At 45.2% G+C, this 26243-nt stretch overlaps 1 long non-coding RNA gene across 1 annotated transcript in view; it reads left to right on the top strand.

Moving 5' to 3' along the window:
- Positions 1-26243, top strand: part of LOC108921664 (uncharacterized) — a 130051-nt gene that overhangs the window by 82023 nt on the left and 21785 nt on the right. Inside the window, exon 3 of the long non-coding RNA XR_001965076.1 lies at positions 8201-8307. This is a non-coding gene — a long non-coding RNA (uncharacterized LOC108921664). The remainder of the gene's footprint in view (positions 1-8200; positions 8308-26243) is intronic.

Genomic DNA, 26243 nt, shown 5'->3' with positions numbered 1-26243 from the left:
TCGAAAACTTTTTTTATTTTGATGTTTTTATTATCTTCCAGCTACTTTAAAATTAAAACATCTTTAAAATGAAAACCTTAAAATGATTGAAAAGAAGTGGTCGTCTCAAAATTCTGTTCAGCCCAAGATGTTGACGGATTCGTCCCATAAACACGTGTAGTGTTGTGTTATTAATTCCATGGGCTCCCTTTAGTGCCCCTGTTGGCTGGCAGTGGAATCACAGGTGACGTCGGCACTGCAACACACCAGTTCTGTCAGCAAGTGGAGAAAATGTTTCTAAAAAAAAAAAGGGGGGGGGGGGAGAATTTTTTTTTTTTTTTTTTGGTGTCTTTGAAAATGTGTAAATTGACTTTGTAACGTGAACCAGGGTGTATGTACACACACACTCACTCACACAGATTACGGTGGCATGTTTCCAGAGTGTGTTTTACATTTTGGATCTTTGGAATTCTGAATATCGTATCAGAATTCTTTCAGTTCTAATTACTGTTGTCCTCTCACTTTTCGGCTGTATTGTTCCTAGATGGACTTGTTAAATCTGCTTTGACTATTATGTGTTACCGTTAATATATTCAAAGGCACAAATGGCTTTTTCTAAAACACAACTATTTGTGTGTGCCTAATTGAAGCTTTCACTCTGGATTTATTTCAACCAGGTTGACATTCAGCAGAGGCTGATGGACGGGGACAAATGGACACATCATCGGCTCCATTTCCGCAGTGACGGAATATGACAATTCCGCACACTTGGAGTGCCATTAAATCCACCCACAAAGCGCATTTCATGGTCCGAGCCGTAATCATCCCTTAAATTAAGTCTCCCCGCAATATAATCCCTGGAGCTTAATGCGTGTTAAGGCCAGAGCGCCGGGGGACGGGCCTCGAAATGAGGAAGCCGACCTTCTATTTTTTAATGGCTCCCGTGGTTCGTCCGTCCCGACACCCAAACTTGAGCCGTTCCTCTGCGGATGCATCTCTCATGTATACATATTTAATGACTGAATGAATTACTCACTGGCTTTGAATGCTGTTTTTAACATTTGTGTAATGTACCGTTTCAGTAATTTTCTTGGTTAAATATCAGGTTTCCTGCCATTTTAATTAAAAAAAAACCCCTTTAAAGAGCCACTGCTACTAAAGTATGGTATTTTTATACTGTACATGCTATATAGTGCCTCTTTGCACACCAAGGATCCAGGTTTTAATCCCACTTCCTGCTTCATTATGGCACCTACCGTTTACGCTGGAAAGCCAGTCCAGCTGCTCCGCGTGTCCAGCTGTGGTTAGTCGGGCATCTTTAAAATTAGCTACGTGGCCGTGCTCCATTTAACAGTCAATTATCTGTGCTGTTGTACTTTTTTGAGGTTGTATACATTTAATGAAGCATTTCACTGATAAAATGGTCTACGGCTTAAGAGCTTAATGGAATTACTCTCTTTCGTTGTTAAGTCATTTGTATGAAGCCCCTGTTGCAGCGTGAAGGGGCTGCGTTCGACCTTATTGATAAATTTTGTAGAAAGTCTTCGTACCGCCCTGTTTTTCTGTCCCATAGTTCTTGAATGCGCTGAACGTGTGATGTTTTGATTTCAAACTGCCCTTTTAGAAATCCAATGCTCTATATGTTTGTTATAATAAAATATATACATGAGCAATATTGTTATTAAGATACTCGTAGACCTGAGACCCCCTACTCCCCTCCTGTGGGACTGTCTGCCATCGAGGAGCTCTGCAACACGAGTCTTTTGAGCTATTTTGGAGAATGGAGGTGTTGAGATATTGCCTGCAGTACCCACTGGGTCTTTATAGGTTTTTCATTATTTTCTTTTCATGATCTGAGGAATTGCAATATTGTTTTAGGCTCTTAGATAACATAGTACTCCCAAATATGATCAAAATGGGGGAGGGGGGTCCATTTAGAATAAATGGCATTTAAAATTGCCATCCTGGTAAAGATCACTGTTTAATAAAGTAATATTTACTGAGGCCCAGTGGTTCAGTTTCTGCATCTGAACATTTGTACAGTGGTAAGTGAAAAATTATCTGCAATAAACTTTTTTTGTTTTCCTCTCCCAAACATTATTACAGATACTTTTTGATTTACTCTCGTACTGTGAGGCGGGCAGTTTCTGCAATTCGTGGTACATGATAAACATCTTCCCTACTCAGACTGAATAAACTCCCTTTTATTACATTTGCAATAACTGCTTGTTCCGTTCAAGGTCCTTGTGGTCCAGAGCCTATCCAGAAGCACAGGATGTGGTCATACAGCCTAGCTTGGATGTTGGCCCATCTCAGTGGAATTACTCACTGTCTCTCTCTCTCACGCACGCATGCACGAGGGACTATGAGGCACCAGTGCTACCTGCTGTTCCATTGTGCCACCCCCCCCCCCCCCAAAGTATATAATGCTGGTATCAGTACCTTTCAGGCAGGTGAGACATTGAGATCCTGGGCGCCCAGTAAGTTGTGCTGGAGTCAGTGTGTCAGTGCTGTAAATCTCACTCTTGACATGGAGTAACTGTTCTGCCCAGCCTGTACACTGGTTGAATGTGTGGAAAAATGTTTGGTTTACATTTTAGTTTGATCATGTTTGGACATTATTGCCTGTCTAAAGCAGGTTGTCATATCCTTGCCTTCGTTTCATTCACGCTTTTCTCGATCAGACATGCGCTGCGTTTGAATTAATGGAGCTGAAGCTCACGGTCGACACGGACCTGTTCGTCCGCAATCTTGTTTGCGGCGCTGTGGCTTCCGGGATTTGGGGCCTGGAATTTCCTAGACGTGTCCTGCGCCGGATTGCGCTGGACGTGTGTGTCCAGGTATTCCCAGAACGCACCGCTCGCACATCCTTCCCCTGTTGTGTGGACCGCTCTGCACATAATGCCTGGGCTGGTCTGTGGCACTTCACAGTATTTTTGTGTCCTGCAGTGATACAACGCCGTTCTGCTCTTGTAATTGCTTTGTGTGAATGTCCTTCTGGACTTCCCGTAGTCCACCACTGGCACTGGGCCCTCAGACCGCCAGCCGGTCCATCGGGGACCTATCCTAGAAATGTGCTGTGGAGCTACCCTGTGTAAGGGGGACAGCAGGTGGCGCAGTGGTTAGAGCTGCTGTCAGGTGCACCAAAGACCTAGGTTTGAATCCCACCGCATCTCCTGTACCCTTGACCAAGGTAGTGGTGCACAAAAAATTACTCTGCTTTTTAAACAGGTCAATCAGTTAATGCTGTAAGTCACTTCGGAGAAAAGCGTCAGTTAAATTTGACATCCTAGCCTGTGGCCTGGTCTCCCCGCACCTATTGTATTATTGTTAGTATTGAATTCTTTATAATTAAAAGAGCCTGGATATAAAGACGTTATCATGTGCAAAAATATTTACCCTTTTCCGGATTTTCCTCAGTTATTCCAAATTTTTGATGTTCAGTTTTCATGTGTTCAGCCAAAGTCTAATATTAGATAAAGGGCACCCAGTGAACAAAGAACATATTTTGAACTTATTTATGTATTGAACAAAGGTATCCAACACCGAGTGGCATAGTATGGAAAGAGTAACTGCCTCCTTAATAGCTGGTTGTGCCCCCTTTAGCTGTAACTGCAACCAAAGCCTTCCTATAACTCACTGTCAGTCTTTCGCATGGCTCTGGGCAGGGGGTTTAGCCAAATCTTATTTTAGCAAAATCTTCCCTCCAGAACTGATGCAGTTGAAAAACGTTTGCTTCTTTTCACACATTCGAGTGTAGAAGGGGCAGATACTTTCTCCTGGCACTATCCCTGTAGTTTGCGGTATGTCGGTGTAAATGGTTAACGTATTAATTAATGCCAGTAAGAAACGGGGGGGGGGGGGTCGCTGATGGATCAGGTAATTAACGTGATTATAGTAAATAGAGGTACATGTTTAAAACGACGGCAGCGAGCAGTGAGTCACACTGAGTCACGGAGGCTGCGATGTGGAAGCTGCAGGGTGTCAAACACACAGCCCACGCCGCCGCCGGCTCTTCCCGCAAAGCCGTCTTTGAACGGGTCCCAGCGGGGTGCGGGGACGCGGCCGATCCGAGGGTCAGGGACCCGGGGGGCGTCGGCCTGTGAGGGACCGCTCTCCTTCCGTTAAGATCATCACCTTCTGGTGACGCTGAGGACGTGGGGTCGGAGGTCGCCTCTGTTCCTGTCCTGGCGGCCAGGCGGACGTCTTCATCGGGCGGTTCGGACCTCGTTTGTTTCAGATTGTTTACTTCGCACGTAGCAGTTGCGGTTCCGCCGTAACCGCCATCCAGCACGAAGAACTGTACTGCGGTCCAAACGGATTAAACTATCGGGAGGTGTAAACGTGTTATCCGAAGCGTGTGCCTGCTTGGCGTGCGCGTCGCTCCCCCCCCCATCCCGCTGCTCCACACGCTTACGAAGCTTTCGTCTGTCACTTGAAACGGTTGGACTTTGCACTCGGAAACAGATGGCGGTGAGATGGTGTTCGCCGTTGTTTGCGGGGCTTTAAGAGCAGCGATGGGGCACCGGAGCCGACCCCGGTGGAGCCTCCTCGAGGGACGGCTTCAGAGGACAATGCACTAATGGAGACGAATCGAAGCTGGGAAAGTGGGCTGGTGTCAAACGCAAGAAAGGCCTTTTATTTTATTGGCTTTTATTTATTTTTTAAACGAAAAGTACCGTCTACCCAGCTCCTCAGTACTTTTAACCCCAAACCCTCCAATCCCCCCCCCCCCCGAGAGCTAAACTGAACTCCTGCACACTGCTTTGGCAACAGTTGTTGACTTAAATGCAAAGTTGCGTGCAAATAAGTTATTTACTTAGTTTATTTAGCTGAGGCTTCCCCCCCAAGCAGCTGACATTACTGAGCTACTTCACAATGATTTATGCATTTATACAATTGTATAATATTTACTGTATTAATTGAGGGTAAGTGCCATGATCGAGGGTAGCCCAGCAGGAGGTGGGATTCGAACTCGGGTCCTTCTAATTCAGGTAAACTGTGTATTTAATAGGAACAGCATAATTCCTATTGCATGTAAAATTAAATATTACAAATGAAATAAATGTGTTTCTGAAGGAGCCACTTTATCAAACACTTAAAGATGAGGCAATTATAAACAAGGCCAAAAAATCTGAAAACCATTATTTTCTTTGTAAACAGTTCTGCCATTTTCTATATTCTGTTGTCCCAAAGACAAAAATAAATATATAATGTCTGGGTAAAATGTTGCTCTTTGCATTCTGATCCATTTTATGGAAATACCATGAGAGATGATGTCGGACCTCGGGGTCAATAAACACCGCAGACCTTCAAAGAGCGTGACCTTAACCACGCATTTACTGCATCTGGAATGTACATAGATCTCCGATAATAAATTCAGCAGCCCATAATGTGCCTAAAAATTAAATATTTAAGAAATATAATGATCTTAAGAGAATGAAAGTGTTCTGCATCGTAGTTGTGAATATGTATTGTGCTATTTTGAGCTTTAAGTATTGATGACAAAGTATCTGCCGATCGTTCAACGCCCCGAACCAAATTGGAACGGTCATTAACGCAGGGTCGGCTTAGCGACGCCTCCTTTTTCCTCTTTTTTTTTTGGTGCTCATACGTGGCTCAAATTTAGCATTTGGTGAAGTGTCATCTTTGTGTTGATTTCAATTACGTTGATTCATTTGTGATGAAGCCTGTGAGAAAGATGTATCTGTGACAACATTAGGATCCAGCATATTTCCATCTTAATTACTTGGCTTTCTCTTGCACAACAGATGGGTGCATCTGACAAATTAATAATACGGCCTCCTCCTCCCAGTCGCCCAACACCCCCCCGCGCCAATTTTATATTACACATATAGTCGTCAGGCACGGTAAAAATTTCCTGCTAATTTCCTTCCAGAGGCTTTATGGGATATTTTCTAGTTGAGTGACACGAGCGATTTATAAAGGTATTCATCATTTTAATAGAAGGCCCCCAACTCGAGTGCTGGGAAGTAATTAAGTTGCCGATCGTATGCTCTTTGTCTTCCGTGTGCCCTGCAGACACGCCGAGCACGTATACGGCGCCCCTACGTTTAAGCGTGAGGAGACCACCGGCTCTGTGCGGCTCGCATTTCGACACAACGGGGCACATCGGGGCTGGACTTACACACCGATACCCTGCTTGTGTCCTCTTCACCCAGTCGTCGTCTTACTGTGGGCCCAGCAGGTGGCGTAGTGTTTAGAGCTGCCACCTTGCACTCAGAGAGCATGGGTTCGACTCCCTGCTCCTGCTGTAGTACCCTTGATTGAGGCGCTTACACTGAATTGGTACAGTAAAATTTACCCTGCTGTGCACATGGGTAAATCACTGTAAGTAGCTTAGTGTACAGACTTAATCAGTAAGTTACCATGGAGAAATGTTAGATGATGATAACCTTTATGCATCCAAACAACATTTAATGCACTACGTTAAGGACCGAACACGCACATTTAATTAGCCACTGATTTTTAAATATCTGCTTTTCCAGTAACTTCCATGTGTCACTGGCTTCAGCTGAGCTCCATGCTCTCTCTCTCTCTCTCTCTCTCTCTCTCTCTCTCTCTCTCTCTCTCTCTCTCGCTCTCTCTCTCTCTCATTGTGCCGCCTATTTGGTGTTGGTGAATGGGTGCAAGAGCTGTACTCGGCACCGTCTCTCCCACAGAAGCACATGGATCATACGTTTCCCACGGTTCCTTCTCCCCTCCCGCCAGCATCATTCAGGCGCTCATCACCCAGGAAATCACCGGGCCATCATACAGATTTACTCTGTCCTGTATTTATACACCCTTTTTTGGATCGTCCTCATGTGTTCATAGCGAAAGGGGTCCCTAGAATAGAGGGTGACAAGCTGTTGGCTCCTTGGGGCTTAGAGTGATCTCGTTCAGCTGGATCAGCGTTCCAGACAACCTTCGCCTCCGGTCACGGTGATGCTCAGCGAGGCTCTTTTGTTCGCCATCTTATTGTAAAATGACTGCTTTGGAATTTAAAAAAAAATACATAAATGAAAAAATCACCTGCGCAACCTTGTTTACCTGATGCTTTCCTCTAAGGCGACTCAGTATGTTTATTTTAATTTATCTACTAACTGATTCTTCAGAGCAACTTGATGACTCACCCATTTAATTTATATAGCATAATTCATAATTCACATTGTTTTCTTTTTACCATATCAGTTCAGGTTAAATGCCTTGTCTAAGTGTATTAGTCAGCAGTGGGATTCAACCCTGCGCCCTCTCAGTCCAATAGCAGCAGCTTTAACCACAGCACCACCTGCTGCCCTGCCCTGTTCTCAGCAGCTTATAAAAATGTACCTACTAATACAGCACGGTAATGTTTATCAATTCAGGGTTTAAGTGCTTTGGCCGAAGATGCTACAGCACGAACAGAGATTCAAACCCATGTCTTTCAACTGCAACGCAACAGTTCTCACCACTGCACCACCTGCTGCCTCTGGATAGTTACTTCTGTTAATCTGTACCGGACTTAAGTACATTTACTACATATTAAGACATTACCGCAGAATCGTACCGCGTGTGACGGCGAAAGCCCGAAGGAGGGCGCCGTGTCCCACACAGCATCTTGGCCCCCGGCGCTCCACGTTGACATGGTAATGAGCTTGTATTTTGAGCCACATTTGTGCTGTGCTGTGTGCTGTGGGCGCCGCTCGGCCCGCCGGTGACCTCTCCCCAAAAACCGCTTTCGGAAACCTTTTCAAAAGGAGCTCTTTGCGTGAAATGATGCGCCCAGGAAACATCTCTTCTGCGGCGCCACTCTTTGGAGAGATTATTCCGCAAATTTAATGTGCTGCTGTTGGGGAGGCTTTGAAAAGTCTCTTTAATATACGAGTACGATTTGTATTTTTATTTTTTTCCACCCATTTTCAAATGCGGAGGGTATGAGACCTGCCTTACTGAGATGCCGGTAATATTGTACAGAAATAACTCTTCTGCTTCCTGGAAATAAAATTGGGGTGGAGAACCACAGGAGGCCACCTTGCTTTTGCATTTGTGTCTTACGTGTCCTCTGTCTCGCATCCCCATCTGTACTTTTAACATTTTCTCCAAGGTTCGAGCCAAGACAAAATCCCACTTTGGTTAATTTCAGTTCCTTTCATCATTTTCAGGTATTGCCTCCTTCAGCACACAGCAGTGTTTAACCTGGGTACCTGGATTAATCTAGTTAATTTACCTTATTCCACAGGTCACAGGGTCACGTGGGCCTGAATTCAGCAGGGGTCCAAGGTACAAGAAGGACAAATGACAGGGCTGCGAGGCGGCCAAATCCACACATTCTTCACTGTTATACAGGTACGGAACGAGAACACATCACCTTCCGGCACCAACGCGCCATTGTACCTGTGTCGGTGGTTTAAATGCCCTGCATTGCCATACTATAGGAAAGGCAATATGATCACAGGCTCAAAATCTGCAGTACAATATCAGGCACCGTATTTAATCCACATGGCAGTAGCAAAGTGCACAGTGGAGGGTCTTTTTGGGCAATAAAACCCACCTGTACAAACCATCAGAGGAGGTACCATGACTCAGTGAGACCTGAAAGTGTGGTGTATAACGTGGTACCAAAAAGCACGCACATGAGGCAGGTGGAAAACTTTTTGGACACTTTGTTATTCAGCGAGTGACCTTTCTTTTAACACCAAAGAGAACTAAAAAGGCCTTTAAAGGAACAGGAAATGGAGAATATTAATACTTTTATTTTTATGCACCTCGGTATGAAACGCTGGCAACTGCAGGCTTTATGATTTGTACAAATGTGAAATGATGGATATAAAGATTTTTTTCTTCCTCCCTCGTCCCGCTCAGTTCGCTTTGAGGACGACACGTAGTGACCGTGGCCCCACAGAACCCGCCGTGCATAATTTCATGCTCCAGTTACACGCAGTTATAACGTGCATTTCCCAGACTCCCCCATCAGCTCAACAAGCATCTCTGTGTGTTATCAATATCTGTTTTATCACTGATCTTTGGTTTATTCAGCACATTACTTTTATAAATACTGACAACACATTTAATTAACACGTTATATCAAGGAATACGCATTTAATTATCTGGGTCTGTTCTATATGACTTTTTTTTTTTAACTAAAATTTCTAATGAAAAATAATAAATCAGTCAGACCCAGATGGAGTTGGGCCTCACAACGTGACCCTGCTCTGCTTGGTCCTGGATGACTCTTGAAAACCTTCCCTAATGACTCCTTAATGATGTGCGGCCGCATGTGGGCTTTATGGAGGCGACAGGGCGTCGCGCTCTGCTCGTACACCCGCACTTGTCCGCCTGCTCTTCTTCGGGGTTCGGCGGCGGCGCGAATCAATAGCCACCGCAGTGGATCGATGTTCACCATGACAGCGCTCTCCTGAGAAGCGTCGCTTTGTAACTCTCAACAGCTTCGCTAATGACGTGCTGCCGCGCAACGTAGCGATAGGGGCCACCGCCAGAAAGACGCAATAAGGTGACCGATTAAAACACTTTGACGTGAATCATCTAGTTTATAGACGCTGCCAGGTAAACAGTGAGACACTTAAATTTAAAAAGTGTAAGAACCAATCAGTCACATGTCGAAGAAAAACCACCGTGTGCTGGAACCCCTCACCCCCAGGAGTTAGCACATACCATGGAAAGCGATCAACTCTTTCTCTGTAAAAGTTGCCACTTAGGCCAGTGATGGTTATTATGACTAAACTGGAGTAAGAGGGTGCAGTGCACCTCCCCCAGGATGGTTTGTGTTCTTTACCCTTCGGTTCCCTTTCTTTCTGTCAGCCTATGGGCCACGTTGCCGGGGCTGCTCCCATCCGCCACGTTGAGGCTTTCTGTCCCCGGGCCACGGTGTATTCCCCGTAAACGCGATGCATCTTTGAAATACACATGTAAATGCAGTGGGCTTGAGGAGGACGGAAAGTAAAGGGCCTTCACCTTATTTGCATGTTCTCCCCGTGTCTTCGTGGGTTTCCTACTGGTGCTCTGGTTTCCTCCCACAGTTCAAAGACATGGTGTTCAGGTTCACCCATAGTATGTGAGTGACAGACAAGTGTGTTCCACTGATGTACAGATGAGTGATCCATTGTAAGTAATGTACCTAGCAGTGTAAGTCACCTTGGTGAATAAGGTGTGTGGGGCTGATAACACTACATAGAGGTCGTTGGAAGTCGCTTTGGAGAAAAGTGTCTGATAAATGTCTTTTGTGCCCATATCTAAAGGGAGGGTTATGAGTGTATAGAGCGAGATATGGAGGTGTTACTGTTTCTTTTTTTTGGGTCACTTCAACATCAGCAACGCGTACACGCACACACACAGATGTGGTGTCACTCGAGATTATTGCGTTTCTGCCACCCACAGTACTACTAAACCACACGAAGCAGAAATTACACGTCTATGTAGTAATTAATCAAAGACACGTCTGATATTCCCTTATCCTCCTCTGATAAGACATTTTTCATGTAAAATCATCGTTTTGGATTATTGTGATACAGTACCGTAATATAATAACATTTACTAATCTCTTTTCGGACTGAGAGCTCAGCTCGTGGGGGGAGGGGGTTGGCATACAAACAGCTTTGTAAAATAAAACGTTTTCTTTAAATGTTTTCCAAATGCGGCAGGAGACGGTTCTTGTTTCGTTATTCCGTCTCACTTGTGCAAACATTATAGCTCTTTTAACAAATGCTTTGTTGCTTATCCGCTTTTCATTGACTTGGGTTTAAGTATCTGGGGAAAAAGGATTTTCCCATGAAGCACCTTCTGTTTCCGTGTCCGTGGGAGTAGCTGAGACCTGTTGAAAGGCCGATCTCGATGCCCCGTTCCGTTCGCGCACATTTCTGCTGCTGCTCTTCATTCTTCCTGTAAGTCTTTCATTCCTTAGGCCCTCGATTGTTCACCGTTCTGATGCAGCTGGCGGCCGCTTCTTGAACGTGACCCGCCGTGTCCCTGTCTGGCCGTGTCCCTGTCCCTTACACGCTGGAGCTGCCTGCAGAACCATCTTGGTTCGAGCCCGACTCCGTTGGTGGCGGTTCGGCGGGTGCAGGAGGAGAAGCGAAGGGTTAAGCGTCCGTCCCCGAGTCGGGTTCGAACTCACAACCTGGACGCAGAACACGTGTTTCGGCCATACAGGGAGACGTGGAGAGCCCAACGCGTGGCCCAAAGCGCAAAGATGTATGTATTTGTCACGTGCATTGGCTCTCTGCTTAACGGTTGCTTTTCCGTAGTTCTCCTGCTCGCACTCGTTGCCGAAAAGAGTTTCCGTTTCTGCGGTGGACAGATGGGCTCCGTTGGGCAGTGCCGCTCACGCGCTTCAACCGTTCGAGCCTGCGCTTTTCACGGGGCTCCCGTGTCTTTCGGCCTGCTTCCTTCACCTGACACTCGAGAGCGTTCCCGGTTGGAGAAGGCTGGCAGTGAGTCGGGGGCGGGGCTCGTTGCGATCCCCGCCGCTTCTCATCCATCGCTCGCGGCGCGCCTCCTCCGTCCTTCATCCGTCCGGCCACCGACATCCGAGAGCGAGGGGGTGGAGGGTGGGGAGCGCCTGATGATGGGAGCGCCCCCCGCAGCCATGGCATGGGTGGGGGACAAATGGGAAGAGCTCTTTGTGGACGGTTGCTCCACCGTGTTGACGCTCGACGCAGACAGGGACGCGGACGCTTCCGCAGACCGTTTGACCAAAGTGCGCACCGCCCCCGTGTTTGACTAATAATTATTAAAGCCATAATTTGCATGTTTTCGCTGGGCCAGCGCGCGCGTCACTCTTTCAGGAGCACGTGCTTCCCGCACTAATTACCTTTCTTAAAACTTGAGCCGCCCTGGAACACACTGATTTATTCCTTTACACTCCAGTAAATATTTATACTTCCCGTTCCCCGGGCCTAATTCCTGTTTGGCAGCTGCAGTCATGCAAGGCTTTGAGTGCTTTATTAAGAGCACATTATGGGCTCGCGCGTCCGCGTTCTGCACGCGGCCGGGAGCGCGCAAGGTGCGCGGAGACTTTAATAAGATTCCCGCGGGGCCGCGATCGATAGATCACCTGCGGCGCGATTCGGATAAATTACTGCGTTCCCCATCGGCGAGAAATTAATGTGAGCGATGCCGGGCTGCGCGCGCGCACATTAACATGCGCAAAGGCCTCTCGGAGCGGCAGCGCTCGCGCCTCCCGCAGATAAATGTGAAATATCTGCGCGTGCCCGCGTTTGTATTTCTGTCACATTTCAGCCACGTCGAGATAATATCTGTATTAGAGCTGCGTAGCGCTAACCTATCATAAGCATGCATATTTGATAACCGCTCTCATATTTGCGTGTTATATTTTTATGCATCCTATTTATTGTCATCATCATCCCCCGTGTGTTTAATTATCAATTTAGCTGCGTGTGAACTCGAGTTAATTGTCAAAGTATCTTTATTCACTTGCTCTGTGAAAGCAAGAGCAAGCGATCACGTTTAAAACCCGACTCCTTCCTGTCCTCAGCATCAGTCAGCATCAGTCAGCATCATTTTTCCATATGCGCGCGTTTCGTTTGCACACATTACAGTTGATGCTTTTTTTTTTATCCGCGGCGCTTTGGCGAACCTCTCCGTCTGGAATCCAGTCTGTTGGTGCACAGCAAAAGTCCCAATAATTTTTAGTTAACAGCGGCATCCTTAATATGAATGAATAATTTCAGATGTACAGTTGGAGAACTGGAGAAGTATCTGTCAGCTGTTCATCTGTTTTGGTTCAGTTTGTGTTTTTTTTTTAATTTCTTTTATAACTACCCTTATTAGCATAATGGTGACACTGTTGTACGCTTGGAAAAGAGACGGAAAATATGAATCTTTCCTTGCATTTGCTTTCTCTCTCCACTTTGCTCATTGCCTGCATAATGTAGCCTAAAAGATGTAAAATCTATAAGCGATTTATTAATCAATGTCGGAATCACAAAGCTGCACAGAATGTAATAAATATGACTAAGGAAAGGATATGATGATGTGAAAATAATGAAATGCGTTTAGGAAGTAATTATAGCTTCTGACATGTGATTTATTAGGTTAAAGTAATCTGTAATTCAGGCATTCCACTTGTTCTCACATCCTGTGATGAAAGTTATAATGTTCTCTAAATGGAATTTCAAGATGGGAGACATCATTTTGAGAGTTCGGTACAAAATCAAGTCTGAGCTGGAAGTACGGCACTACAAATCAGCCCTTTCGGGCCTGGCTCTACATAAGTTAAAGTATGCGCTAGATACAGGTGATCTCGTTGTACTTTTTGAAGATGCGGACGTTTCTCAGTTTATTTTCAACTTGTCTTTTCTTCACTCGCCTGTTTCCTGCAGCTTGTTTCCTGCAGACAAACACAAATGCATCCTGTGTTTACACAACCAGCCAGTAGGTGTCAGTAAAGAGCATCCAAACATTATCAGGGTTGTAGGACCACCAAGGTTCAGTGAGTTGTTCTTTCGGAGACGCCTGTCCGCATACCACTGGGCTATTATTCTGAGCCATCGAACGTTATGGCACAGCACAGCCTAACGTGGTATACATGTGTACAGGAGTTCCTGCGTGGTATGGAGGCCAAAGATGATGAGTATTATTGCTTTTCCTGTCATCTTTTTTATAAACTGAAGGCTGTTAGTTCGAGTCCCAATATGTGTCTTGATTTTGCACCCTTGAGTGATGTAGTTGAGTGGGACTCAAACCAACAGCCTTCAGTTTAGGAGTCTAAGCCACCGCACAACTCGCTGCCCTAGATTACCGATGACGAGCAGTTTCCCGCTCCGGGTGTGCCGTCCTGCTTTAGTTTTCCCGTAGGTCAGCGTTAATGTTAAACAGCGCGAGGATTCATCTGCCAAGGCTCCAGCTGAACATGCAGATGAGCTGGCGTCCGTTACTGGAGCTACAGTACCAGTAATTAAGGGGAAAGCCAGGAAACGAAGGCGTGCTAATTAACATAAGCCAGGGATCTGTTGAAGGTGCTCCTCCGGTTGCTTAGCCGTACGACGAAACGCAACTCGTACGTAGCCGTTGGCCACACTTCGCGTTCCTTAAATCTGCTTACCGTGCTTCTGAGTGCGGATGGTGCAAAAATAAATGAGCTCACAGTCGATGTTTAGTAATGAGAGCAGCACCAGCAGGTGGTGCAATGGTTAGAGGTCGCACCTTGAAATTTCAGGACATGTGTTCGACTGCCGCTGTGTCCCTGGATTGAGGTACATATTGTGAAGGGAAACAGTAAAAATGACCCTGCTGTACAAATGGTTAAATAATTGCAGATTGACTATCTAGCGCTGTAAGTCACCTTGGACAAAGATGTCTGATATACATAATAAATACAAATGTATTAATTCAAAGTGTTAAAAGTAGATAATTCATGTGGCTGTGAGGTCATAGCTCCAGTGCTTTGGAATAATCAGAGTGAAATGAATATGAGTTCTGTTAAAAAAAAATAAATAAATAAATAAATAAATAAAATTAAAAAATACAGAAGGAAATTCATTCAGGTTATTCTGTTAATTTCATGCCTGTTTCATAATAGCCTCTGAAACTGGTCAAGGAGCGCACTGGGTGTTATCTTTAAAATACCATTTATTAAACCAAAACTAAGGGATCGTTGCAAAGGTAGCCTTTTAAGTGAAAAAAGTAAAATGTGGAGTCCTAAAAATAAAGAAATAAAAAAAACAAGCAGGTTAACAGTTTTTCCTGTTGACTGGACCGTGTCGTGTCCACACAATAATCCCAGACTAATTAAAATCCACTCATTTACTTATTTTTCCGACACTTTTTTCTCCAAAGCAACGTACAGTTATTTACCCATTTATACAGCTGGGTAATTTTACTGGAACAATTCAGGGTAAGCACCTTGCCCATGGGTACTACAGCCGGAGGTGGGATTCGAACCTGCGACCTTTGGGGGTCCACAGGCAGCAGCTCTGACTACTTCGCTACCAAGTGTCCCACTATATCCAATTAAATTGCAAGCAACTGGGGAGCAGCGGCTGTGTTGTAGAAACGCAGTAAGAGCCTTTCGTCGTGCTTTATGAAGCGATTCCAGCACAGGCTGCGTCCTCTTAATGCTAATGTGGGTGAGCACAAGGCACAGAAGATAGCGCCCACATGTGATCACAAAGGGTGCTTTGCTTTATAAACAAGTCATTAAAATTTTTTGTGTTTCGCTCAGCGAGGCACTTCTGTCGGCCAGCTAGAAGCCTGAATTTATAATCCCTCCGTCACATCATGAGAGATTGATTTTCCTGGGCATTGTGGTGGCACAGCAATCTCTGCCTCTTGATGTTTTATTCATTCCGTCTGCTGCCGGTCGCCGGCGCTCGCCGAGACTCTCTTACCGGGAGTCTATAAGGTTGCAACCCCATAACAACAACTCACTGGCGAAACCGGTAAATAATTTCTCGTCGTCGTCGATAGCCGTAGGTAGCTGCGCTCGCTCTTTCTTTCGAGTTCCGGGAAACTCGATCAGTGAGGTGTTACACAAGAACAAAGAACAGCAAAAATCTCCTTTCTTATTTATTTCTTTAAAAAATAAATAAATGAAGATATGAAGCAACAGTGTGAAACAAAGGGATACCATTATTAACTATTCTTTAGCTGAAGCTTTTCCACAAGGTGACTTACAATGTTAGGGTTGAACACTAAAACAGTTATAGAGCTGAGTAATTTTTACTCTCATCAATTCAGGGTCAGTACTGTGATCAGCGGGTCCTTCCGATTGTAAGGGGGAGGCACTAATCACTACCTTACCTCCTGGTGTACAACGGTGGCTAATTATTGTCTCATTAGAATTTAAGGAGAAAAAGTGAGAATGAAGGTTTCCTTTGGAAATGTAAGGTTAAGATACATTTCCTTCTTTCGGAGACTGATCTTTATCGGAATATCGTTTGAAAGTTGGACAGCAGCAGAAGCAGTGGTTATAACCGTGTCGTTGCAGTTGATGGATCCTGGTCTGAATCCTCACTTCTACTGTAATACCCTTGACCAAGGTCCTTCGCCTGAATTGATACAGTAAAAATGACTTGTAACGCAGAATTGGAATTAAAACACCACTTTGTGTACTTTTACATGCGGAGAGTTCCAGTTAAAGGGCAGTTTCCCTCCTTATTGTTCTTCTGCAAAGGTGTTGGTTCGATACGCTCTCGTTCCGTCAATGAATACTAACGTGCAGCGGCACCCGACGTTCATGGGTGGGTCTGTGTGTGTGTGTGTGTGTGTCTGTGGTTGACCCCCCCCCCCCCCCCCCCCGTCACCTGAATCGCTGGTTCCGCTCCAAATTCAGCAGGTTTTCACCAGAACGTTTCTCCTCTGGCGTTCCGAGTCCAAGTGTGCGCCGCTGATTGTGTCTGCGCTCCACTCTCCTTATGAACTATTAAGTTGTTAGAATAGATGCTCTTGGCATTCCTGCATACCTTATCAAAGCAATCGAAAGAAATCAATCTGCCCTTTTTTTTTTTCCCCCAGAATACCCCTCAAGGACAGAGCAGGCAAAATCATGAAGTGCCTTAATTAAGCTGGTCTCGGACCGTTCCCAAAGTCCTCCTGTCCTTGAATTCCTGTTGGCCTTTATACTTACACGAGAGGTAATTTATTTGAAGGGCCGCGTTGTCTTCTCCTGGAGCCATTTCCTCGCCGCTCCACGTTTCCGTGTGGAATTAAATAGAATGTACGGCACGGTAGAGCAAAGGCTGCTGGGAAGTCACTTGACGGAGACGCCGCGCGGCCTGCCCGCGTTCAGAAGTACGGCGACACGAGTCACTTTCGCGTTCAATTATTTGTGTCCTGGATCACCATAACAGGCGATAATCGCTGTCTCTCACCTCCTACATGCAAACAACCGCGAACAGACACTGCGGGTGTTATAAATTAATGATAAAATATTTGCTTCTTTAAAGGAGCAGCACCGCGAAACCGTCACAATCGTCGCGTCGCGGGAACGACATCTTAGCAAGCGCTTGGTAGAATTCAGAATTTTCTCAGGAACTTGCTTAAACGTGGCCTCGTCGGAAGTAGGCGTTCGGATACAACCGCGACAATAATACGTTTTAGCGGAGTCATAAAATAAACACTGAAAGGAACGTCGGAGTCAAATTTGCTGCGTGCTGGAAGGAAGGCCCGATGTGACGGGGGTGCAGGGGGATTCAGTGTGTCGAGATTTGCACAGTTTCACTGCTGAATTTTTGCTTAAATTCTCGCTGACAAGGTCTGTACGTTTATTTTAAAAAAAAAATAAATCAATAAATAAATAAAAGGAGAGAGTGAGTCTCACACAGACACATGGAGCCGGACCAGAAGTTTCTGGCACAACATGTTGCTGGGTAAGAACTTTGATCTGAAATGGCTCAGTATGCGAAACAATAATAAATATGCAAATGTGCACCAATAATAATGTAATGATCCACCTACACTCTCTCACACACACACACAGAGGCAGAGTGAGGCTTGTTTTTAAAGGAGCAGAAGAAATGGCGCACCGAGGCTGAGAAACAAGCAGCGGACGCATGTTGCCTGACAATGAATAATGGATACAATCTGTGTTCTGACCTCTTTGTGAATTGGGCTGTAAATTAAAACTTAATAGCAGTCCTGAAAAAAACAGCCTGAAAATAACTCACTGCTCCAACGGTTACGTGCGTATATTCGCTTTACCTGATTTAGCACCCGTGCAGCTCGGCTTCTGCATTCCCGGCGTGTCGCCCTTCCCTGAAAATAAACCCCTGCTGTGCATTTTTCTCAATTACTTTTGCATTACATTATTTGGGTGCTTAGCAAGTTTTTATTATTATTATTATTCAAAGGGACTCCCAGATCTCAGTTTCAGTTGTTGTTCTGGGATAAAATTACTAATAGAGCAGATGAGGTTGAGAAACTTGATCAAGGGTTCAAGCCAACACCTTTTATTCTGGTTCTAAATCCCTTTGGTGTCTATTCTTGCAACTGTGTTACACTACGGTACTATACCCTACTTGCACCTCTGTCCTACGGCTGACAGGTAACACTGTTGTTGATGAAATGCAGCAGGCGACATAGTGGTTGAGGAGTTGTTCAGGCAGCTTAGTGCACAAACCTCGGTGTCGAATAAATTGTATAACAATAATGATGATGATGGTGCCAGTTGTGCTGCTGGCGTCTTAAGAGACCCAGGTGTGTGTTGGATCTTCGGCATCGTAGTGGAGGAGCTGTAATCCCATCCTACCAGGGCCGATTCCACATCGGAGGCACGTTTAGCCTACAGCCCGTTCAGGGTCCCGACTATACTGTACTGATGCTGTGGATAAAGGCTGAGCCGCTTGACTCCCTCCGCAGGAACGGTACAGTGACACGCCACCGTCGGCAGAACGCGGGCGGCCTGTTACCGGGTCGCCTCCTGGTGTCAGCCTGCCCTTCACACTGCCGAAAAAAAGGTGTGTTTTCGTCGTTTTGGAGACTCTCATTTGAGAGTTCACTGCATGACAAATGTCTCTGTCACCATGGCAACGGACATGGCAGTATTTGCACAAAGCGACAGTCTGAGGGGCACCGATTTGTGCTCCTACACGAACTTCATCTTGAGTTTATCTTTTACGAGAAACAGTGTTTGCTGGACACTTCTGGACCGGAGACTACCGGGCTTGATGCTCTGATGAGAACAGCTTGCAGAAGAGTTTGCCAAGTTTTTGCACAAGCCCTAAATGGGACTTTTTACTAAACTTTTTTTATTCAAAACGAAAATTTCAAATAGTAAAATAAGCATTTGGATATTTGGAGCAGTGAGTCATGCAGCTGCAGGTTGGCTTGTTTTAAACTGACAGCAGAAGCATTTGCAGGAGTCTCAGTACTTTGTTTAAAAAAATCCTATAGATTTTACACAGAAATATAGTTATTTCTCTGATTCCTTTGCTTGAGGGGACCTGCTGCGTTAGATATCAACTTTACAGCACTTTACCCATTTATGCAGCACCATATTCTTACTGTGTCAATTTAGTAACAAGGGTACTACAGCAGGAGAGAGCTTTCCAACCCGGGACTTTCAGGTTGCGATGTGACGGCCTTCACCACTACGCCACCTGCTGTCCAAAAAAATATTCTGAACACCTTCAAGGGCCACTGATGTATCTTCATAGCTGGTGCGTCACCGCTGTGTTTTTACTGTTACTTAGACCGTAGGACACGGAAAATCACATTGGCTAATCATTTACAGACGGTCCTAAAGTCAGACTTAGGACTGTCATCAGATTAACCGCATTCTATCATGTTCGGGTTCTGGTGTTGAGTCATAACCTCTGACCCTGACCGCTCCGTCTGCTGTGCGGTCACATTGACTGACGACGCTAGCAAGAGACATCACCTTTACCGCCTGTCAGTGCGTCACTCACTGTGTTTTGTTTGTAAAACTTTTTGTTTGCGATCTCCTTCAAGTTGCGTCTCTTTTCAAAGGCAAATGGGCAGAAAAGTGGACAAAAAATGAAAAGCTGGTCATGATGACCAGAAGTGGAGCACGACAGATTAAGGTGTGGAATTGACAATAAAACGGCAGTTTAAAAATGTAATTACAATACTGTACATTATTGTTGTTCTTTAGTATGAAAAATGTGTGAAATTAGTGCAAATATATAACAAAGAATCATTAAACTGTTTGACGGCAGTTTTGGGGGAGGCTGCTGCGAAACCAGGTGATGTAATTGTTCTCAACAAGAGCACTCCTTGTTTTCGCCATCTTGTAACGATCCTCTTTTGGTGACCTCGCGTCTCAGCAGGCGCTTGTGCGACGGCCCCTTCGAGAGCCCTGCAGAAACCAAATATTTACCCACGAGGCTCCGCTCTGAAATAATTGAAGGGAATGGATCTGCACCGACAGATGAAACGTGCTGGCCGCACTGGGAGCGGGTGGCAATAAAATGCATTTTTGTCGAAATTGTCTCCCGGTCTTCTGCCTGATACGTGTTTAGGGGTCTGAACTTTCCTTTCACTCTGTCCCCACCCACCCGTCCACTTTGTCTCCCCCCGAGATGACGCGGTATTGAGCAAAGATCGCCTCTGTTTGTGCTCCGTTCCATCAAGGCGAGATGTGTACGTGGCGCGGGCCACTCTTCCTCGTCCAGGGCGGCGGACGATGGAAAGAGGAGGTCCCAGCTGTATGGCTCCGTCCTCGCAGCGGGTGACGGGAAATGAAAGGCACGCGGGGGGCCGTGACACCGGCTCTGGGAAAGCAGCCTTGCCAAGCCAAATGTAAATGAGGGGGATGAGTCAATGCAGTCCTGGGGGCCAGATGAGACGTGTCCAGGCACACAGCACAGTCCTGAAGTGGAGGATTGGTCACGGCAGGTGGCTGAAAGAAATGTCATAATTACAGCGATCATTTATGTTTATTAATTTTGGCAGGCACTCATCTTCAATGCGATGTACAACTCAGAGTAAACAAGAGTGCATTTTACCACAGGCAGACATAGACACAAGCGAGCGCGGAAGCTTAGTTTGTCCAGGACGCATTTCAGAAATAACTGCGTGTGGGGTAGAAAATATAGAAGGTGATCATGAGCGATGGCGTGCTGCAAATTCACGGAATGGAGAGGAGACCAGGAGAGAAGTTGGCTCGACAGATGTTTTAAGTGAGTGTTGCAAGTGATTCAGCAGCTCCGAGGGAGAGAGGAGCTCTTTCCACCACGTTGGAGGCAAAACTGAGAACCTGCATACCCCCCCCCCCCCTTTTTTTTTTTTTATTTTTTATTTATTTTCCTGGGAACTTTGGCCATCGTTTAGGCCATAAAGAGTGTCTAACTTGACTTGGGCAGAAGGAGGAAGCCAATGGTGAGAGACGAGGAGGGGAGACACATGGGAGCCCTTTGGCAGGTCAGAATAAATGAAACAACATTGGAGGAGAGAAATGGATGAGGAGCTCAAGGACAGTGTCGCATTTTTCTGCAAAGCGCATGAACTGTAGAATTGTGAAAAAGGTCGAGTTTGGCAGGTCTTCCAGAGCCTCTCAGGAACTATGCACATGCTCTGATGAACTGCGGCACGGCCGAACGCGGCATAACCACGGTAAGAAGGTGGTCACCTCATCGGAGGAAGGAGTGAGACCAGTTAGTGTTGAGAAGGAATGAGGGTTCAAGGAGACCTCAGTTTAAATACGGTCGAATAAATGTGTCGAGTAATCGGAAAGCAGTCTCGAGGAGCCTACAAGCTCCAGCAGATACGGCCCGCTCTTTGTGCTCTGCTCCAATCTGGGTGCCTTCCAACGGCCCGGCGGTGCACTGTTCCAGCACCTGCTGCTTTCCTGGAAGCTCCCGCCGTCCTACATTTGTTGTGTGAGCTGCGTGTGACTGCACAGCCATCGCCTGGCTGTGGGGGGGGGGAGAGGTGGGCTCCTCTAGCGTGCATCACCTATTTCCCACAGAGCGGTTAATGAGACAGGAGCGGAAACAGAAGGTTACAAGGTCAATTCCCAAGACTGGCTGTCCTCTTGTACCTTTGCCTAACCTGGACCAGTGAAGTGTCCAATTTTTTCCATGGTCGATGCTCTTAGGCTAAGGCATTTTTTAGGCAATGTGGAACAGTGTGGGTTTCCTCCAGGTGCTCTGGTTTCCTCCTACAATCTGACATGGTTTAGGTGTGTGTGCGACTGCCCTGTGATGCACTAGTTCCATGGTGTACCCTCCTTCACACCCTGTGCTTCCAGGATAGACTCTGGAACACCACGACTCTGCATTGGACAAGCTGTCATGGAGATGGATGGATGGATGGATTGATAGATTATTTGAGCTGCAGAATAATGACCAAAACTCCCCAGCTATAAATGTTTTTGCTTTGTCAACAAGAGATTATACTGCCTTTAGGAGAATGTGTCCATGTGTATTAATTCTGTATTTCTCTGACATTAATTAAAAGCAAAGGGTGGCGGTGCTATCGCAAGAATCTTCATCCGTCGGAGACTTGAATACGGCTGCAAAAGATACAAATCTGAAAGAGATAAATTAGTATTTGGAGAGCGGGCATGTGAAGAGCCCATTGTGATCATTTATCAATGTCTCCCCTGGCCCAGGACGGGGAATTTAATATATTTTTCAATCTGAAATTCCAACTTTGCTGTATATAATGCAATATTGTTAGCTTTCAGCAACCACATGAAAAATTATCTCGCTGTTGTGTTGGCCTTAAATAATCAGCAAGCAATCAAGGCGAGCCCAGCATAAGTTTGTTTTCCAGCTAATGGCGCTTATTTTGGATCGATGCATGCCCCGATGGTGCCGAGTCATCGAAATATGTCACCGTGCCGTTTGGCTCGGTGTGCGGCACTCACAGGAGCGCTCGTGTTAAACTCGGATCAAAAATTGAATTGACCGCTTTTCCGACTTTATGGATCAAATGACAAGACCGCAGTGATCTCGGGAAGTGGCGGTTAAGGACGTGGACTTGTCACCTGAAGGTTATCAGTTTAACTCCTTGGGGGAGCATCACTGTAGTGCTGCTGAGTGAGTGTTTTACATAGGTCGCCCTTGTAAAATATCCAGTAGTATGAAAGTGTAAACTGATCATGTTGTCATTGTAAATGATGACTAATACCAAGAAAACATATTTGTATCATGTCTGTGAGTGTTTTGCTTGAAAAGGCCTGATTGGTACGCAAGTGAAGGTTCCCCTACCTACTGTGTGATCTGTTCTCGAAATGAGGGCAAATTATTCATGGAGAACCTTGCACAAATTGTATGGTTTTGTGGAATAATTGGCGTGACATTTTCATAAACTAATTGGCTTCAAGATTCCAGCCTTCACACAGAACGGATGTTGAGTCAATTTAGATAATGGGATGGGTACAACAGAAAATTTTTCTGTGACCCTTGGTGGGGAAGGTGCTTAAGTACTCCTGAGTAAAAAATGTGAGGGAACCTCCCAGAAAGGAGAACATTTATGGAAATATAAATAATATCATATATTCATAAGCATTTCCAACTTCAGATTTTAGTATGTGAGTTTGAGTGCTGGTGGACTGCTAGCGTGATCTCACCCACTGATTGCTTTCTAACAATGCATTGGGAGAACAGTTTTAACCACTTCCAGGTTTTCCACTGCGGGGAGTCAAATAGGGGTCCATTTATTTTTTCGGAGTGCTTTGAGTGGGTTCCATTTATTTAGCGAGAAAGAGTGCAGACCACTCAAAGCTATTGTTTCTTCAAGCCTTTACGGTTGGTCTGCTCGCCACTTCCTGAAGATGTCTGTGGTGTCTCGTGAGGTGCGCGCCATACTGCAGCAAAACCACTGCTAAATCGCACCTTCTGGGTTTGGATCTGGGTCGCAAAGCCGTTTAGGCTTTAACCAGGGTGCAGGGTGCAGGGTGCTTGCAGGCATGGGTGCCTATTGCTGCTTGTTCCTGCTTAGACCTCCTTCGATCACAGCTCATTCCTTGTCCTTCATTCTCTTTCACAGACCTTCTCCTTTGTTCCCGTTCCTTCTTTGGATCTTGTCATTACTACTTAGACCTTCTGAGACTTCCTTCTTTTTCTTGCTCAGACCTTCTTGGATCTCCTAATTTTTGTTCTTTATTAGTTCCCAGCTCTTCTAAGATCTCTTTCCTTCTCATACTTTGAGACGTTCTTACACTTGTTCCAATTTTGGGCCTTCTCCCTCCTTCTTGGAGCTTATCAATACTTGTCAGACCTTCGCAGACTTTATACTTTTACACCTTTTCAACCTTCTCTTTCCCTCGTGCTCCTTCTCAGGTCTTCCCAGACGACTTTTGGAGCCAAACGCCCAGGCACCGTCGGACCCCTGTGGGTTTAGTGTTGGCGTTACTGTACTCACCCGTGGTGTAGCTTTGGCAGTTTTCCTCTGCAGTAAATGCAAATTAGCATAAAGGGATCTCTTTTATTCATCTTTTTACTCTCTGAATACTCTCTTGCTTGAAAAGCAGAAAATATTTTCAAATATTTTCTTTATTGACAATAAATAGATGCTTATGCTCTTAAATAAATGGTTCAGTCAGAAAGTAATGAACCGGGTTAAATTTGTGAATTAAATTAAACATGTAATCAGCTAAATTGCATGCCTCCAGGGAACTTAATCATTAATTACTCCCCAATTTGCCAGCAAAATAATGAGCTAAAGTTCGACTCTTATTACTGTATTATTGTTATTTTAGATGACGTGTCCCTTTTATTCTATAGTCAGTGCACAGCTGGTCTGAGAATTCTTTGAAAATAATGACAGTGATGGTGGTATCATTTTAGCAGTGGAAAATGTCATTTATGTAAACCATGTAATAAATGAGGTAAGGGCTGTGTGTGTGTGTCGAGGGACTTTCTCTTCATGTAATGATCTCTTTTGCTGATCTGTTGCCTTTATGGTTAACAGCTGAGCACTCGGTGTGGTCATTTCTCTGAGACACCTGATAATTCCGCTTACTTATGAGGAGACTGAAGTCGTTGGGAGGATGCTGAGCGTTTGGGGCAAAGGGAGGGATGTGAGGACGGCCTGCGGAAGGCAGGGAGGAGGCCACGTCTCCATTAATGGCCTTTGGACTTCTGAAGCCAGAGCGTCTCAGAGCACAAATATGAGTGGTCTTATCTGTTCTGGAACATTCTGGGATGTTCGCTTGGGTGCTGGTCTCTCTCTCTCTCTCTCTCTCTCTCTAACACACACAGAGTTGAGTACCGAAGACAGTACACTTAGAGGAACCTCTCTCTCTCGACGTGATTCTGAAGTGGTTTGCATGTCTTTTAGTTATGATTATAAATGCAACAGCATACGTTTGAAAGGTGCACGTTCCATTTTGTGTCGACTAGTAAACTAAGGTGATGGGGTGTCAGGTCGGGAGGGTCACCCCGCACTTGCATGGGGTCAGAGGTCAGGAAGCACAGAAGTCCGAAAATGTCTGATTCCTATTAAATCCCCTCCGCAGTGTAACATCTCCAGATTGACTGAACATTTTCATCCTTTAATAACAACTCGTCCAGTCTTTTGTTGACTTACTGAGTGAAGTCCTTGAGTGATTAATAACTGTAAATATTTAATTAGTTTACATTTACATGTATTCTCCAAAGCAAAGTGCGCTGATTAGTGACTAGTATTAATCTAACAGTTTTTATCCGGTCTGATGTACAGTATTAAATACAATAAACTTATTAGTCATTCACCCATTTATACAGCAGAGTAATGTAACACACACATACGCACACGCATGCCTGTGTATGCGTACATGGTCTTGGGGATAGTATTGCACAATCTCTTTTAATGTAAATGTAAATAAATGTAAATACAGATGTAAATCTGGGTCCCTCTGGGCAAAGATGGGTGGCCTTTTGTCTACAAAAAGTATATCATGGTCATGAAAACAGGTTGGGGTGTCACTTTCTGTTGAGCTGAATGAACGCTCAGTGACCTACAGAGTTGGCCAGTAGACATACATGCACCGTCCTGTAGGTGGCGCTGTGGACGGAAATGTCAGTCTCAATACATGTTAATGTTTTCTATTTATGAATACATGGGTTGGGTCAGTGAGGGAAGAACTGCACTTTTTGGGATAAAATAGAATGGTGTGGAATATACGGAACAGTCTGGAAGCTCTCGCCGGTACATCGTGAATAAAGATTTTGACATCGACAGTCTGCACATTTCTCATCTCCGACTCCGAGAAACTGCTCCTTTGAGTCCTCTGCAAACTTTAATTTCTCTAATTCGCTGCATATAACAAGTAAATCTCTCTGAATTGAATGTTTGTTTGCACTGGGCAGCACATTTGTTTGGACAGATTTTTCACAAATTATGACAGTCCTTGTGGCCTTGGTTATTCTAAAACCATGAAGAAAATATTTTAATGGTAAAGCAGCTAAAATACAGGATGGGTCGTGTTTTCAAATGACCGGAATGTGAATATATTATTACCCCGTTGGTCTCGGGCCTGAGAGAAAGTATTTAATACCACGTTTCTTCTAAATTTAATTCCAGATTTTGTGGTTTGACAAAGTTGAACCGTCCCTTTGGGGTATTTGGCTTTCTTTCTTTTTCTGTTGTTTTTGTGTGTGTTTATCTAGGGCAACCTGGAATATACCCCAGGGAATTACTGGCTAATTATTGGGGTCTTTTACCTCTGCACACGCCAGCTGGTATTCCTTACCCATTTATGGCTCCAGCTTGTGTTCGGTTTTCCTAATGACAGCGTTAGTCCCTCTAAGACACACGAGGCCCCCGTCCTTCGTCCTGAATCTGGAGCGTTTATAATCGCATCTCCTAGCGTCTGCTTGCAATGTCTTAAAGTTGGAACACACCGATAAACAAGGCAA

This window comes from Scleropages formosus, chromosome 25 (genome assembly GCF_900964775.1).
Source record: "Scleropages formosus chromosome 25, fSclFor1.1, whole genome shotgun sequence".
Taxonomy (NCBI): Eukaryota; Metazoa; Chordata; class Actinopteri; order Osteoglossiformes; family Osteoglossidae; genus Scleropages; species Scleropages formosus.
This window is presented reverse-complemented; position numbering and strand designations above follow the sequence as displayed.